The 12,704-nt window shown below is 38.2% G+C and overlaps 1 protein-coding gene and 1 pseudogene across 5 annotated transcripts in view; one reads left to right on the top strand and one right to left on the bottom strand.

Annotated features, from left to right (window-relative positions):
• Positions 1-12,704, bottom strand: part of Dennd5b (DENN domain containing 5B) — a 172,460-nt gene that overhangs the window by 128,412 nt on the left and 31,344 nt on the right. The gene's annotated exons all lie outside the window — the stretch shown is intronic.
• Positions 73-730, top strand: LOC100712815 (large ribosomal subunit protein mL42-like; annotated as a pseudogene).

Below are 12,704 nucleotides of genomic sequence, written 5' to 3' on the forward strand. Positions count from 1 at the left end.
CGTTTATTGAAGGTACACATCACCTTATTTTAAGTAATTTTGTACTATTAAAATACAGTAAATATGGGGCAAGATGGCAGCCTAGTGGAATGAAAATTGGTGCCTAGAAGCAGATTTTAAAGGCAGTTTCTTCCCCATCTTTTTTCACACTACCTGATAAGCTTCTTGATATATTATGGCGGCGGCAGCAGCAGCAGCAGTGAAATGGGCCATATCAAAGAGCGCTCTCTTGAAACATTTATTTCCAATCCAAAATGGAGCTTTACCTCATGTTTGCTGTAAGTCTACGTATTCTTCTCTTCCAGATGACTATAATTGCAAAGTAGAGCTTGCTTTGACTTCTGATGGCAGGACAATCGTATGCTACCACCCTTCTGTGAAATTCCATATGAACACACAAGACCTATTCCTCAACCAGATGCTGTCCAAAATATTGAAGAAACACATGATCAAGTGCTGAAAACCAGATTAGAAGAAAACGAATGTCTTGAGCAAGGACCCATGATAGAACAACTTAGCAAAATGTTCTTTACAACAAAGCATCATTGGTATCCTCGTGGACAGTATCACAGACGTCATATGAAACTGAATCCTCCAAAGGACAGATGATATTGAGGTTCTTGGGAGAATCAGAGAGAAACGTTATCCTGTACCTTGGAGAAAATGCATTCTAATACTGCATGGTGATAGTAAAATAATAAAATGTCTTTTCAAAAAAAAATACAGTAAATATTTGAAAGGTTCAACGCAACCAAAATCTATTTTGCGTTTATAGTCTGAAAAGTCAATTTCCCAAACTATGACACTTTCGCATTTAGTTGACACAGACTCATCTGCCACACACAACAGAAGCCAAAGCCCATAGTCAGGAGCAGGGAGCAGTTGCACCCTCCAGGGAATGCTCAGGCTGCAGCCACCTCACTTCCACCAGCAGTAGGTGCTGAGGAATTTTGCCTGGCCAGAATGCAGCAGGTTCACATTATTTTTGTTTTACGTTTTGTTCTTTTTAAGTATAGATTTAAAAGGGGCTGGGGGTTTAGCTCAGCGGCATAAGCGCCTGCCTTGCAAGCAGGCAGTCGTGAGTTCGATCCCCGGTACCGATAAAAATTGAAAAAGAAAAAAATAATAATAAAAATAAATAAAAATAAAAAGTATAGATTTAAAACACTCGCCACCTGGGGACTAATAAGGGAAAAGTGTGTATACATTACTCAGTTTTAACAATTACAATATTTTACTATTCTTATATCTGTTCTTTTTTCAGGAAGGCAGTACAGGTGTATTTAAAAACAAACCTTAGAAATGATCAGTTAAACATTTCTGGCTAGCTAGGTGTGGTGGGTCATACCTGTAATCCCAGCACTCTGGGTGCTTGAGGCAGGAGGATCACACTTTTGAGCCTAGCCCAGGTAATTTAGCAGCTTTATGAGGCAACACTTCAAAACATTTAAGATAGCACTGGAGATATAGCTCACTGTAAATGCCCTATTTCAATCCTCAGTACTAAAAAATAAAATTAAGATTCTGGTTAGCAAACTTTTAAGATATTACACTTAACACCTAGCATTTACCAAACTAGAATCAGACTTTGAGAGCTACAAGAAAACACAGCTATTATGTATTCATGTGTCTGTTCTGCAAACTGATGCCTGGACCAGCAGCATGGGTACCACCCACATTGGGAAGTTGTAGACTCTCAGGCTCAGCCCCACCTCTGAACCACCCCACAGTGTGCCAGGCTCCTGAGGTGATTGGTGTGCTCGCTCAAGTCTTCACCAGCTAAGAACCTGAGGCCACAAGACGTTAAATTACTTGCCCACCAGGGGTGAAGCCCAGAGCCTCAACTATGCGCCAAGTGTTTTCCTCATATGACACTCTGCCTCCTGGAAAACCTGTCACAGGACCTCTTGGACTTTCATATCCTTAAGGAAACCAATTCAATTAACAAGTGAATTAATTTCCAGTGGTAATTTTAATTCCCACTGTTTTGCCATTTTCTCAAATACTTTATCATATGCTATAGTTAAATCTACAAATTAATAAAGCTCTTTCTTCTTTTGAGTAAAGGAACGGACCTTTTCAACAACTGTGATTACAAAGGACCAGTTTCTTTTTATCTAAAGAAAGGTAAAACAGAAAAAAGGTAGAAATAATAATTTCAAAGAAAAACAGTAAGAAACCACTAGTTGATAATTACGTATTGCCCTCTTACAAATAGTTGTTCAAGTTACAAAAATGAAGCATACAAAGTGGACATTTAAACAGCAAGACTGCAAACAGTTCTGTTCAACTACCCGACAAAAACTTAGTAATATGATTAACAATCCTATACACTTAAACATAATGCAGTTATCCATATCTTCATGTATGTCAAGATTAAACAAACCAAAGCAGGCTAAAATCATTCCAAACAAAGAATAATAGTATTGCTGAATTTCACATCATGACGCTATGGGAACAGCACTGGATACTGTAGTGTCTTTTTTTCTTCAAAGTAGTTGTTCATTTCATCATGTGTTATAAGATCAATTCTCATAAACTGTTTATAGGTTCTACGCATGCATGAGTCAACATGTATTTCTATCCTTTCTGTATTAGAGGGAGAAACAAAACAAAACATATTCCTATATATACATGAAATGAAAAAGTCATATAAAACCACATTACAAGGTGTTCTACAATGGTTATTGTGTCGTCTCTTGTTATCTTCAATAGAACTGTCTGTATCATCAGGCACAGTATAATTGAATATAGCAGTACATAACAGTATAAAACAAAACATTGTAGATAGTGTAAAACTTCAAAAACAAGTAATAATCAAACCAGAATGGGTATCATAGTGAATCTTGTCATCTTCAGTGTAGCTGCCTATACTCTCAAACTTGATACTATCAATCATCACAGTTTTGAATAAAATCCGTTGATACCAAACAGCAATCTAACAACCCAGATTCAGCAAAGATGGTAAAACAGTGTAAGTTATACATGGCTTCAGATTAAGTTGATAGGGAATTAAGGATGATTACCACACTATATCCTGCTATTTTGGGGATAGCTGTCTGTGCCCTCAGATCTAGTGCAAGTACACAAACTGGGACAGAATATAATCTATCTAAACAGAGCAGTGTGAGTAATGTGGGTTTTAAATCCTGATACACTATTAACAATATCCTCTGCCTTCTCTTTTTAGACTATTTCTCAACTTTCACTCCCACAGGGTGTACTATGCATTTTTGGGCCCCACCAACTCCCCCAGTTTTTAGACTGAGGGGCAACCTGCTATTTACCTAAGTGGTTCCAAACCTTCTCACTCCCGAACTTGATCTCAAGTTGTATTCCTTTACCTACAAAACCTGTCTTTCCAACCTAACTGCAGGTGCTGGTCGAGTTATCCCTATTACTCTTTGGATCCCTGTCACATACAGCATTGTTTTCTCATATTTGATTTTTGGTCTGTAAACCCTTTTTCAGGTAAATTGTATTTCCTATATAGAGCATCTTGGTGGACCCTGCCTCCTGATCTACTCTTGCCTGTTTCTTTTTTTTTTTTTTTTCAGTGTACCAAGGGCATCTATATTAGAGATTATAGCTAATCTTCTCTGTCTCATTTCTGTTGTGCTCTTTTTCTGCCATTAGTTGTCTGCTTTTCTCCTTCATTCCACTTTCTGCCCCATTCATTGAAGCCTCTCTGCCACTGTTCTGAAATCCTGGTACTTTTTTCTCTCTCTCTAGAATGTCCTTCAGTACTCTCTGTAGGGTTGGAATGGTGGTTGTGAATTCCCCCAGTTCCTCTTTGTAATGGAAGCATCTTGTTTCTCCATTAATTTCTAGAGACAGTTTTTCAGGGTACATATCTCTGGGCTGGAGGTTATTTTCTTTCAGGGCTTGGAATACTTCGCTCCAAGCTCTTCTTGATTTGTGTCGAAGTCTGCCATGATTTTGATGGGTTTTCCTTTATAGGTGATCTGTTTCTTTTCTCTGATGGCTTTTAATATTCCATTTTTATATTGAATCTATGGATCTTAATTATTATATGATTGGGTGTAGCTCTGTTTTGGTTGTAGGTGACTGGAGTTCTGTATGCCTCATACATTTGAATATCATTTCCTTTTCCTATGCTGGGAAAGTTTTCCTTAATTATTTCTGTGAATAGCCTTTGCATTTCCTTTTTTTTTACTCCTGCTTCTTCATTCACATTCTTTATTCTTGTCTTCTAGCCTTTGTATTGTTACTGCCTGTTTCCTTGTTATTTTTAAGAAATTTTTCCTTTTATGATCACACATTGCAAACCTGTCTTCAAGTTTTGATATCCTATCTTTAGTTTCTTTCAAGCAGTTTTGCCAGCTTTTGATGGAGTTTTTTTTATTTCCTGGTAATCTCTTTGAACCTGCTTCATGTATTCTAGGTTTTCTTTATATTCATCGAACGTTTCTTTCCTTTTTTTTGTGCTCCTCCATTCTTCCATCTATGTGTTCTTGAGAGGTGCTTAGTATTTCTTTTATTAATCTACTTATATCTTGCTTTACTTGATTAAATATTTCACTTTTGAGCTTGTCTATGAGGTCCCCAAGATACCTCTTTATGTTCACTGATATCATGTCTGATAATGCATGTTTGTTGCCCTCAATCTCTTTTGTATTTACCGCTCCTGGATCAATGTTCTCAGGGCTGGGGGCTGGGGACTTTTTCTTATTTCTTTCTCTTGTCATGTTTTTGGTTTCTTTCAAACAGGTGTATAGAGGAGGCCCCTGCCCCTTTCCTTGTTGGTTATGGTTCTTCTGAAGCATTCTGGCTAGGAATTTCTGCCCTCTCCAGTTTGCTATTGGTCACTGAGGTGCAAACAGAGGTGGTGTATGCTGGCCTCTCACCTCCCGGGCAGTCAACCTGTGGGGGCCTTCACTACATTAGCGTGTGCTGCATGTACAGAATTGGCTTAGGGTGACTTACTGAGTTCCAGCCAGAGGCGTGACTCAGGCCAAGAATATCCCACCAATCTGGTCTGGGAAGGGAACAAGTGACTGAAGTCACTGCTGTTACTTATTCCTGCCCATCCTGTCCAATTCCAACATGTCATACACTTGGCTGCCCCTTTCCTGGGGGAGGATCTTACTCCCAGCACTCACTTTGGGTCAATGCAGGTCCCTTGCCAGCTCCGTTGTCTGTTGGGCTCGCTGACCTCCAACTTCAGCATGACCTTGGTTCCAAAGAGTTGCAGCAGCAGGAGTTCAGGCAGCTCGGTCAAAGCACAGTGGCAGGATTCAGTGGCTCGGCAAGTCACAGCTGCGTGAATTTGGGCACTGTGGCGAGAGCACTGTGGCTAATCTTAGCTCTAATGGTAGCCCTGGGACTGCATGTTTGATCGGTTCTTTACCCTTTAGTTTTTTCCTGGGTCGAGAGGATCCATCTACCTCTGTCTGGATCTTCCCACGATGTTTTATTCTGGCATCTGAGTTGTCTGTCTCAAGGAGCCTCTGTACTTCTGCTGCTTATCTATCCATTATCTTTAGCTTCTATGGAGAGCATGTGTTTACAAGGACCAGTTTAGTTATCTAATGGATAAGCAATTTTCAAAGGTCAGTACTATTGTCCCCTTATGTAGACTATATTATTAGATAAAGTGAAACCTTGAGCCTTTTAGCACAGCATCAATAAACCCACTACTAAAAGGCAAGCTCATTGTTTAGCCGTGACTTCACTAAAACAGTTAAAAAATGAGAAATATAATGTACATCTGTTCCACCAACAACTATCAAGTCTTCTGGTTATTCTAAAAGGATGTGCCTTTCCCTCCTTAATTCTAAGAAAACAGAATCACAATTTTTAAAGAAAAATTGTGAATGACAACTAAGACCAAGACTTGTAAAATTATTTTAAAGGCAAGTATTAGTCTAATTATGGTATCTGGATGGTGTTTTTGGTTTTTGGTGCTGAAAATTGGACTCAGGGCTTCCCATATGCTAAGCTCTAAATCTCTGAAAATTTGTGTATCTCCAGAGTTCAACATAAAGATTTTAATAAAATTCCTAAGATTCAAATAACTACCTCCATTCCTTGTCTTTAGTCTGTAGTATCCAGCTACCACAAACTGATTTATAATCCTTATTCTGACCTATGCAAATAGAAGTATTTTATTCACATATCTCTGAATTCATTACTCCATGAACAAAATGAGAAAATACCAACAGTGATAGGTAAACTGCAATCTGCATGCTATGAGCCAGCTCTGCTTTGCATCCCTCCTGCAAAGGATCAGTTTAATTACAGTAGCAGAACCCAAACAACCATTGATCTCATGACTAACTGTGCATCTATTCAGCAATCGAAAGTTTATTTTAGTATCTGAAATTCTGTGGCTTTTTTAAAGCCTCTCGAACACAACCAGATACTGACTTTTATTAATGAATGCAACTAACATCATTTCATTCTCTAACTAGGAAAACAATGAAAATTTTTTTTCAGTGCCATTCATTCAGTATTGTGGAATCATTATCTTTATTACAAAAATAAAAAATACAGTTGTACTGTCAAAGACAAGTTCAAGGCCATGCATGGTGGTACACACCTATAATCCCAGCACTCAGGAGGCTGAGTCAAGAGGATTGCCACTAGTTCAAGAACATCTTTGGCTACATAGTGAATTCAAGGTCAACCTGGACTATATAGGGGGTCAAAAAAAAAAAACAAAACACATACATATACAACCAAAATCCAAAATTTTCTGAGAACTGACTTGACACTACATGTTGCAAATTCCATCCCTAGGGCTGGGGATTTAGCTCAGCGGCATAAGTGCCTGCCTTGCAAGCAGGCAGTCGTGAGTTCGATCCCTGGTACCAGTAAAAACAAAAAAGACAAAAAAAAAAAAAAAAAATTAAAAAAAACAAATTCCATCCCTAACCTCATATGACAGTGACCTGTCATTGTCATATAGAGGTAAAACATAGATGCACTGAAATACTGTATAATACTACTTCAGGTTACGAGTTTAAAGTGTACTTAAAACATAAATGAATTTCATATACACATTACTACATATATATGTATATAAATAACAATGTGGTACCCCATGTTAGGTTTGGGTCATCTCCAACCTATCTCATTACGTATATACAAACACTCTGAAGCATGAAAAGTTTCTGGTTCCAAGCATTTTTATAAGTTCTATCAACTTGTGTAGGCCATCCAATCCAATACATCTTATTTCAATGGCAAATGTATTTTAGTATATTTGGAACAAAAGTTTTAACCCCAATGAAAGACTCAAAAGTAGTTTCTTATTATCTTAATATTGACAAATAATCCTATGGGATACCCCATTAATATGCACAGTTTTTGGTTTTATCAATTAAAAAATAAACTTGGTTGAGTATGATGGCATATGCCTATAATCTCAGCACTCTGGGAAGCTGAAGCAAGAGGATCCTAAGATGAAGCTCAGTCTGGACAACATAGCAAGACCTATCTCAAAATTTAAAAAAGAGGCTGGGAATGTAGCTTAGTGTCAAGAGCCTGAGCTCAATCTATTGCACTGGGAAAAATAAGTAAGTTTCATTTAAATTTTTAAATTTTATGTATTTACTTAGCAATACATATTAAAAATCTCAAAAATAAAGAACTTCAATGTACTAGGGAAAGGAATAAACTCAAGGTATTAATCCATCAGGTGTGTGTTCAGTACCACCTTAAATTTATTATCAAATTTTAAATTTTAACAAACGTGAAAATGAGGGAAAAAAAGAGTGTTCTAAGTGCTGCTGCCCAGTCTTTGAGTGGTTCTATTCTCCATTCCTTTAAAAAGGCTCAGCCAGGTTGAGGGTGTGGCTCAGTCCACAGAGCACATGCCTAACATCCATGTATGGGGCCCTAGATTCAAATCCCAGCTCCACAAACAAAAATAAGATTAGTAATCTTTCCCTATAATGTGCTGCAGTTAAATGTGCTTTCTGATTCAGTCTTAGTAGGACAGTGCCCGAGAAGTACATTACTGTTGGTGCCTTCCCTCTTCTCTACCCACATTCTCTCCCTTGGTGGTCTTATCTTGACTCAAGATTTGAATCCATGCATAATTTACAATTCCAGCTCAGGCTTGCAACCTCAGGCTCTTGAATCTGTCTCACTGTCCAGGATATTTAACCAGCATCTCAAATTAAGGATATCCAACAATCACTTCCTGATCTGTACTACCCTTCCTCCAGACCTCTGAAGCCACAGTCTTCTCCACTTAAGCTCATGGCAACTCATTTCCAACTTGTTCAAGTCCAAACCCATCAGAATTGCCCTTAATTCTTTCCTTCCTCTTATACCTCACCACTTGGAAATTAAATCTCACGGCTCTAGTTCTCAAAGTATATCTGGAAATGACCACACCACACCACACCACCTGTACTGCATTCACCTGGTCAGTGGTCACCTGACCACTGAGTGCTCATACCTTAATTGTTACAAGCTACAGAGGGGCACCCTGCTTCTCCCCCTGTACCTCTACAATGCATTCTTATAAAATTGCAAGAATCATTCTCCTAAAACTAAGTTGGACGTCTGTATTCTATTAAAACCCTGTGACAATTTCCCACCTCTCTTAAGGTAAAAACCAGAAGTCCTTCCCTTCTTAATCTGGCTCCTTATGACCTTTCTGACTTTCCCTTTCTAGTTGTTCTTTCCTCCTGCTCACTTCTGCAGGCTCCCGAGGGCTCGAACTCACTCTAAGGATTTTGAAATATTTTCCAAAATATCTACTTGATTAATCTCCTGACTTGCTTTTGTGTTTTTGTGACATCTAGCGGTGTTGTCCTATTTAATATTGCAATCAGTCCTTCCATGAGAGAGAGAGAAAAACACACACACACACACACACACACACACACACACACACACACACGGGGACAGGGACAGCTTCTTGCCCTTAAGAACTCATCCTCCAGCAGAAGTTGTGGGAGAAAGTACTAGAATTTGAGGAAATACTCTGTTGTGGTTTATTTAAATGTCCCCCCAAAGCCTTATCAGTCATGGAGGTGACTGAATCTAGCATTTGTGATTGGTTCGTTGTCTAGCAGTCGGATTGGTGGTGTGTTTCACCACCAATCAGCATAATGGCAAGAAGGTGGGCTTTTCTCTTTTGCTTTTGCTGTTGGCTGTGACCATGAATGGTTGTGCTGCCACACCACGCTGCCTTGAAGCCAAATGAGTATGGATTGAAACCTCTAAGAACTGTAAGAAACAAACCTTTCCTTTCCTAATTTAGAGCGTCTGGTATTTTGTCTCAGTGACAAGTAAAAATAAATAACACATACTCTCATGAGAAATTAGCTATAATCTCTTTTCAAGATACCAGTTACATTTAGGGACTTGAAAAGAGAGCTCAATATGTAAACAATGGAAAAAGAGTTTAGCTACCAAACGATCTATAGTCAGAGGCCAAGTCACTGATAAACAAACAAAAAAAAAGTCAACGAGGGAAAACCAACAATTTAAAGCACAGCACAGCACTTTCTTGCCCACATGCAGCAGAGGGACAGTAAGGGTTGTATCTCACCTCTGGCATATGCAAAAAAAATTAATAATTTCTGATCCACATGCCTGAAACAATCTGTCTCTAAGAAAAGGGGCTGACTTAAGGCTTAACAAGTTAAGCTTTAAAAACAAATGAAACATCATTTTGAAATCTAACCAACATCTAGTCACCTGAATTTAGTTTGTTTTCAAAGACATACAGAACTCTTATTTTTTTTAGCATAACAAAGTGACAAACAGAAACCCTGCCATTTCAAGAGGGAATGAAAAAATCAACAATTTTTTCCAACATGCACTGAGCATCTACTTGTCCAGTCTGTGTTACAACTTCTACAGTGTTACAACTGGGCATGAATTTCACATGTTTACAGCACAAAATTCTTCCCTTGTGAGCCAGATGAATGGGCACATGCTAAGAAGCTGAGATAGGAGAATCATGAGTTTGAGCCCAGTCTAGACAACTGAAATGACTTAGCCAGGCCCTGCCTCCGAAGTGAAAGTTTTAAAAAGCCCCTGGGTTGCATCCCCATACTACCCCTCCTTAAAATATGCTGAAACTACAGTCAAAATGAAGTGCAGATATGAAGCACATGAGCATTTTTCCTTTTAATATATTTATCAGTTAAAGTGATGATGGCTGTACATTCTGGAACTGAAACCCTCCCTTAGGGTCAGGGTCAGGGTCAGGGTCAGGGTCAGGACTGCGGTTATGGCTAGCTGCACATGCAATGAGTATCTATCACATGCATGGCACTGTACATTACACCAGGTGCAAAAGAATCCTAACTATGAACAACAGGTTACCATTACTGATTCTTATGTCCTTGAGACACTGTAACTGAATAAAACGTATCCCAGTTCTGAAGATGACAAAGACTTTAAAAGTTTAGGGCACACCCAGACATGGCAGGACAAGCTTACAATGCCAGGTATTCTAGAGGCTAAGGAAGAGGGACACAGAGTTCAAGGTCAGCCTGGGCAGGAGTGTGAGACCCTGTTTCAAAAAAAAAAAGTCCAAAACACAAAACTAGCAAACAGCAGAGCTAAGATTTGATCTCAAGTACTATAATCTCCAGGACAAAAGTACAAATATTAATAAGCTCAGTTGTTCTCTTTAAGCCCAAGTTTAGAAGGAAACAATGAATACATCCAGTGAGCTGGGAATGTAGCTCAGTGGTTGAAGTACTTGCTTAGTATACTCAAGGGTCTGGGTTCAATCCCTAGCACTGCAATAAACTAATTAACTGGAGACCTCATTATGTCATCTAAAACGAAAATAAAATCTGGCCAACCCCGCTGCTTATCACCTGGCAGTCCATCTGACAAATGGAAACGCTAAATTACCCACAGGTAAAAAATCAGTGTTTACATACACTACATTATCACACTTTTATATTACAAAATTAATCCCGGAAGGACAAATTTGATTATAAATAAATAAACAACTAGTAGTTATAGATGATCTGTGTCATTATAGCAGTTTTACAAGAAAAATAAAATGAAACTAATAACTAATGAAAGCAACTTATGACTGATTTGCAGCTTCTTCCTTTTACTTTAAAAAAGTTGCTCTATAATAACTTCGATTTAATTACATCAGGGACAAGAATTCTAATTCTGCCCAACTCTTCTAAGATATGGGAACAAGATCAAGTGATTTGTAATACAGTACAAAATGAACTGCACGATGCACATTTTAAGTACAATATGTATCTACAAATGGTTTTTTGCTGTTTTATAAATTCTGATATTTGTTACATAGAACTTTAGGGCATCCTTTGGTCACTAAGTAAAACTTCTTGCACACTGGCTGCTCCAAGCTCCAAGAGACATGTTACCCATACAAGACCTCCAAATGTTTTGTTTAAAAGGAAGCAAATGGGTCTACTGAGTATCACGGTCATCAAGTCTCTGAGAAGCACTGACCCCAATAAAAAGCCACACTATCTCTTCATCACTAGAGGCCACAGAAGACAGAGGAGCCAAAACTAAAAGATTACAAGAGAGCCCGTGGTGTACAAATCTGTTGCACTGCCTTATTTTTTAACACTACCTTCACAATAACAACATACAAAACTGAAAATGCTGGCCCTCTTCTCTTAAAAATCTTTATTTGTCATTTAACTATGTGGAAATCTCAACAGTGTGAATTCAACCTGCTAACTCCTGTGGGGGAAGGACCAACATGGAAAGACTCCTTCTCAGGTAAACCAGAGAGCTAATGGAAGAAAATGTTATTTAGCTTTGAAGAGAAAGTGGCAGTTTCTTTTTGCAGTTAGAGTAACCAACTTGTGAATCTCAGGTTACTACAGTATTCAACACAAAAAGTAACCTTGTTAGGTTTGAAGAGCTCATAAGACAAATTTTCAATTCTTTTGAATGATACATGATAAACATGATTATCAATTTTCTGAAACAACAATAATTTCAAAAACACAAAAGGATTACTTATGGTCTCTCTTCATCTATATTCTAAATTATTTTAGGACACTTAGAGCTGGGCTTGGTGGTGCACACCGGTAATCCTAACACCTGGTAGTCCGATGTGGGAAGAAAAAGATCTCTTAGAAATTAATATGATACAGGACAGGGCATTTAGCTCAGCAGCACACGCATCTGCCTGGTGAGCACAAGGTTTTGAGTTCAATCCCTGGTACCCTCCCCCAAAAAAAGAAAAAAAGAAAAGAAACTAATATGAAACATATATATCATTTGTTAATACAAAGATTAAAGTTTGCTTTTAATTATATGTTCTCTAAACAAAAATAATATTTCTTCAGCGAAAATGAAGGATACTATTTAATAATTTAATCATGAAGAGATTCATAATTGAGAGGTTCTTAAAGCATTAATAAACTATGGTAATTACCTCAGTCATTGTCTGTTTTCAAAAGGTATGTTATTTAATTTGCTCCAGTTTATTCTGCAAGAGAATTTGTATATCCATAAACTTTTCCTTGCATGTCTGTTCCATGGAGCACACCCTCACCAACATGGAGCACACATAAGAAACTCCACGATTCAAAAAAAAAAAAAAAAAGAAACTCCACGATTCCACAATGACCATTGAAGATGCTGCTCTGAGGACACAATGGAAACAAGACAAGGGCTGCTGGAGCCCATGAATATTTCACAGGGATGAGAGCAGATGCCAGATGGGTTCACTTGCAGCTGCCTAACACTCCATTTCTCGC

Source organism: Cavia porcellus, unplaced genomic scaffold (assembly GCF_034190915.1).
Source record: "Cavia porcellus strain 051 isolate PalLab524CR breed Dunkin Hartley unplaced genomic scaffold, mCavPor4.1 scaffold_8, whole genome shotgun sequence".
Lineage (NCBI taxonomy): Eukaryota > Metazoa > Chordata > Mammalia > Rodentia > Caviidae > Cavia > Cavia porcellus.